Source organism: Malus sylvestris, chromosome 12, assembly GCF_916048215.2.
Source record: "Malus sylvestris chromosome 12, drMalSylv7.2, whole genome shotgun sequence".
Taxonomy (NCBI): Eukaryota; Viridiplantae; Streptophyta; class Magnoliopsida; order Rosales; family Rosaceae; genus Malus; species Malus sylvestris.
In genome coordinates this window covers 25,619,340-25,625,339 of record NC_062271.1, presented here as the reverse complement: position 1 = coordinate 25,625,339, position 6,000 = coordinate 25,619,340, and positions in this window count along the sequence as shown.

Genomic DNA, 6,000 nt, shown 5'->3' with positions numbered 1-6,000 from the left:
GGGTTAAAGAAGACAAGACAGTTGTCTCCTCCAGTCACCCTCCACAAGAAACTATACTTATTAGTACTGCGAATATGCAAGTCCCAGCTTCGCCGTTCAAACTTCCGAAGGAAGATGCAGGTGTCAAACCTGTTATTGAACAAAACAATTTTACCAACCAAAGCCTACACATCATAGGAAAACAGTTGGATAAAATCGAAACTAAGGTTGACAATTTGTCAAATAAACCGCTTAGTAAAGAAATACCTTTAACTAGTTTTAGAGAGTCACCCTCTTTAAAAACTTCAACATCTATTAAGATAGAACAAATGCTTCATAAGCTAGAGAAGGACAAATCAGTTCGTGTGATTAATAACCCACATGATTCTGAAACACCTTCCTCAATTCCAGATTCAGAAGATGAAAGTATTGATTCCATCATTCAAATGGAGCAAGCCTTTCAGAGTCTTGAATTAAAACGTCTTAACACTAAAAGGATTAATCCTACATCCTTAACCAAGAACTGGTATCCCAGGCCAACACCTCCTGATCTTCAATTCGAAGAAAGGAATTTCCAATCCCAATTCACTGTCTCATCTGATAAACTCTATGAATGGAATATAGATGGTTTATCGGAACAAGAGTTATTAAACAAACTCCAACATATCTCCATGGTAGCAAATAGCTATATCACTAATCATGACCTTAGTCAGACTCAAATTGTCGACATCCTTGTCTCTGGATTCACAGGAATGCTTCATTCCTGGTGGGAAAAACATCTCACTGAAGAATCCAGAAATCTAATAAGAAATGCAGTAAAACAAGATGAAGAAGGAATACCTATCTTCGATGAACATCTAGGACGTGGTGTCCCAGATGCGGTCAATACCTTACTTTATACAATCATACAACATTTCATAGGAATCCCTTCCAACATCACATCCAGAATCCATGACCAACTAAGCAACTTAAGGTGTCCAACCCTAAGTGATTTTAGATGGTATAAAGATGTATTTATGTCAAGAGTTATGCTTAGAGATGATAGTAATCAACCGTTTTGGAAAGAAAAATTTATAAATGGATTACCAAACCTTTTTGCACACAAAATAAGGAATACCTTAATTAACGAAGATGGTATTATACCATATAATGATCTTACTTATGGACATATCATAAGTACTATCCAAAAAGAAGGCCTAAAAATGTGCATAGATATGAAGATATCTAGACAAGCACAAAATGAAAAGGCTATCGCCAAGTATGAATTAGGAACCTTCTGTGAACAATATGGATTACCACCTATAGCTCCCTCTAATCTTAAAAAGAGATCGACTACCTTCAATAGATCTAAGATCTCCAAACCACGGACCAACTACTCCAAGTATCATCAAGGCAAGTTTGCCAAACCAAATCCATTTTATGAAAACCCCAAACAGAAAAGATGGAAAGGAAAGAGAAAATCCTGTGGAAAATTCCATTCTAAAGACAATAGTCATAAGGGAAAATGCTACAAATGTGGCAAAGCAGGCCACTATGCCAATAAATGTAAAGTTAAGAAGACCATAAGTCAGTTGAAGATTTCTGAGGAAGAAAAGCTTCAACTTATCCAAGCCTTAGAACTCCAAAATACCGGCAGTAGTCATTCATCTGAAGATGATCTAGGTTCCACCTCTTCATCCTCATACCAATCTGCCTCTAGTAAACACTCTACCCCAAACATCAAGCTCGGATGTCCTGATGCTTGTTGTAAGAATATATCAGTACTAACTAAACAAGAAAAACAAGAAGAATTACTCTTAGAACTAATAAGCAATGTTGAGGACACTGAACTCAAAATGTTCTACCTCAAAAAGCTTAAGAACTTAGTTTCTCAAGAAGAAGTAAGCACTAGCCAATCTCAAATTCAAAAACCACAAATCTCTCTTAGTTCTACTCTAGCAAAGTTTAGTAAGCCTAAGAAAGAAATTACGGTCAGTGACCTCCAAAAAGAAATTAATCAGATAAAAGAAGAAATTAAACTTCTAAAATCTGATAATCACGAGATTCGTACACAACTCACTAGAGCCAATACTCCTCCAAAAGAAGAACTATTCAGTTCCTCTTCTTCCAGTAGTCACCATGAGTCAGAATCTGATACACATTCAGAACGCTATGTTCTGAATCTTCTTCACAAAATTAGAATCCAAAAATGGTATTCTAAAGTAACAATAGTAATTGAAGACTTTCGCTTCGACACCATTGCTTTAATTGATTCAGGCGCAGACTTGAATTGTATTCAAGAAGGATTGATCCCCACTCGGTATTTCCACAAATCCAAGGAAATCCTTAGTGCTGCTAATGAATCTCCAATGGAAATCAAATATGAACTTCCTAAGGCGCATGTTTGCCAAAATGAAGTTTGTTTCAAAACACCTTTTGTTCTAATTAAGAACTTATCTGACCCTGTCATATTAGGATTACCCTTTATAGCACTCCTCTACCCTTTTAAAACACATCATAATATGATTACCTCAAAGGTCCTAGGACAGAAAGTCACTTTTGAGTTCTGCCTGGAAACAGACCTCAAAAAACTTAGGCATCTCCAGAAGGATAGCACTTCGCGATCCTTAAACATAATCTCTAATAAGACTAAACATCTTCAATCCTTGAAAGATGATATTCATCACAAAAGAACTGAAGAACAACTCAAACAAGAGATTATATCTCAAAAAATCCTTAAATTTGAAGAACAACTTGTTAAAGAAGTATGTTCTGATATTCCCAATGCCTTTTGGCACCGCAAACAACATATCGTTAAATTACCTTATATCAAGGAATTTAATGAGTCAAAAATCCCTACTAAGGCCAGACCCATTCAAATGAGTCAAGAAGTAATGGATTTCTGTAAGGCAGAAATACAAGATCTTCTTAATAAAGGAATTATCCGTAAAAGCAAGTCACCTTGGTCGTGTCCTGCATTTTATGTTCAGAAAAGCACAGAACTTGAAAGGGGATCTCCCCGATTAGTTATTAACTACAAACCTTTAAATGAAGTTTTGGAATGGATTAGATATCCAATTCCCAACAAAAGAGATTTAATAAAAAGGCTTAGTAAAGCAACTATTTTCTCAAAGTTTGATATGAAATCAGGTTTTTGGCAAATCCAAATTCATGAATCTGACAAATATAAAACTGCTTTTGTAACGCCTTTTGGCCATTATGAATGGAATGTTATGCCTTTTGGTTTGAAAAATGCACCATCTGAATTCCAGAATATTATGAATGAGATTTTTAATCAGTATAGTCATTTTACGATTGTTTACATTGATGATGTTCTTATTTACTCCAGATCAATAGATGAACACTGGAAACATTTACATTTGTTTGCTAGAATCATTAGATCAAATGGATTGGTTGTGTCAGCCCCTAAGATTAAATTATTTCAACTTAAGGTTAGATTCTTAGGTTATAATATCCATAGATCTACCATCCAGCCAATTGACCGGGTCATCCAATTTGCAGATAAATTTCCAGATCAGATTACTGAAAAACCCCAGCTTCAAAGATTCTTAGGTTCTTTGAATTATGTTTCTGAATTTTATCCACATTTGCGTCAGCAATGTAAACCTTTGTTTGATCGCCTTAAGGAGAATCCTCCTGCCTGGTCTACCATTCATACTTCTATTGTCAAACAGATCAAAAATTATGTTAAGACTTTGCCCTGTCTTGGCATTCCAACTCCCAACTCTTTTAAGATTGTTGAAACTGACGCCTCTGACGTTGGTTATGGAGGTATCCTCAAACAGCAAACTTCCTCCGGATCACCTGAACAAATTGTTCGTTTTCATTCAGGTGTATGGAATCCTGCTCAAACTAATTATAGTACTATTAAAAAAGAAATACTATCTATAGTTTTATGCATTAGTAAATTTCAAGATGATTTATTAAATCAAAAATTTCTCGTTAGAGTTGATTGCAAATCTGCAAAACATGTTTTACAAAAGGATGTTCAAAATATTGCATCAAAACAGATTTTTGCACGATGGCAAGCCATATTATCAATCTTTGATTTTGAAATCGAATACATTAAAGGCAGCCATAACTGCATTCCAGATTTCCTAACCAGAGAATTTTTGCAGGGGAAGAATGTCTAATAAGAACACAACTTCTCCACAAGGCAGTAGCCAACAAAGGAGGCTTCCCGCCTCACTACCACCACCAAAACAGGAACCTATTCCTGGTTCCTCGGCCTTAGCCATCACCAATAGATTTACTCCATTAGGATCAACTCTAGGAAGTATCCGACCAAATTACCAAACAGCGTTAGTAAACCAGTATGACCCTTTCTCCTCTACCTACAGGCAATCACCATCCCCCTCTGTAAGTTATACCAAAACATCTCCTTATATTATTAAACCATCCAAAGAATACTTATTCAGCATTCCCTTCAATTTCAAACATTTGAAAACACCTGAGGTAATAACCAAAAAGATGTTTCCAACCAATTCCCATTTTCAGCCAAGTGAATTCCACAAAACCCTCAAATACTATACCACTATTCTCAATGAGACTTCATCCATCACCATAAAACCTATCTTTGACAAATCCTCTGGCAACCAAAACAGAATCCTGTATCATTCCCTTACCATTAATAAATTCTTGTTAGAATCAGAATGGCAAGTTCCACTTTTCCAGCCCAAGCCTTTTAAAAGCAGTAGCTTTCCCAGTCACTCAAACCATTATACCTATTTTGATTACATTCAAGCTTGGACTAACATCTTCTTGCACCAATCCGAAGATTTTAGTCATTCATGGTTCATAACCTTTGACCGAAGTTTCAGGTTGAATTTTCCTGCATGGTTTCCCAGATGGTGGTCAGAACATGGCCTTATCTCTGACCTCATGCCTGACGAATTCAAGCAAGTCTTATCAGGCACTTTCCAGAAGAAGTTCGATAGAACACGTTTTGATGAAGGAATCCTTTTGTTCGCCCTGTTCATGGCAAAATACAAGGTCCCCTGGATCCTCCGTTGGAACTACGAGATTGAATCCAATCAAGTCTTTCGACAGAGAATGATCAAATGGTGGGACAAGTTCAACTACCAGAAGATCATTGAAGTTGTGCTCAAGGACTTCCCATGGGTTCTAATCCAGTACCTGCAGTAGCAGCTCCTCCAGCTTCAGCTTTACCAGAACCAACCAAGGAAGAAATCGATTCATTATCGGACATCAGTCCTTCTTCCTCTCTCAAGGGCCAAACTAAGTCATCCAAATCTTCGAGCAGTTCGAAGAAAAAGAAATCATCAAAGCTCAAGGCTCTAGCCAAAATTCTCATGCAGGAACTGCAAGAAGAAAATGAAGATGGTTCGGACTCCGACAACTCTTCGGATGCTTCATCACAGTGCGCAGTAGCCACACAAGGAAATATCTTCCCACCTGATTCTCAAGACCCATACGAATTTTAAACTTGTAATAGCATGTATAGGAATTTCTAAATTCGTATGAATGTAGTCTAAGTAAGATACATTGTATCTAGACTCAGTAGAGTATTTGGTAATAGCTGCATATGAAGACAAAGCCAGCCGCAAGTGAAAACAGCAGTAGCAGACAAGGCACTATTCATGAATAGTAAAATCACTTTTACTATTCATCCATCATTTCATTCACAGTATTCACCCTCGTGAAAGTCACAGTCTCCGACAGCATCTTCTGCTTTCGGCCTCTTTACAGCAGTAGCACATGCAGAGCGGGATTCTCGCTTCCATCCTTCAATCATTCCAGATTACCTCCTTCGCCTACAAAAGGAAATCTCCGGTTTCTGAGAGAAGGGGCTTCTTCTCCGAGAGAAAACTCTGCGTATTCACATCGAACAGAGTCTACAGCTTCTCAGCAAAAATATTGTAATATAAATATATTTTAATTTTAAGTAATCAAGGATGCCTGCGAGCTCCCAGATCAGTCTTTAATTTTCCAAATCGTCAATAGACGAGACTTCTGTAAGTCTTATTTGATTTTCAATAAATATATTTTCTTTCGAATATC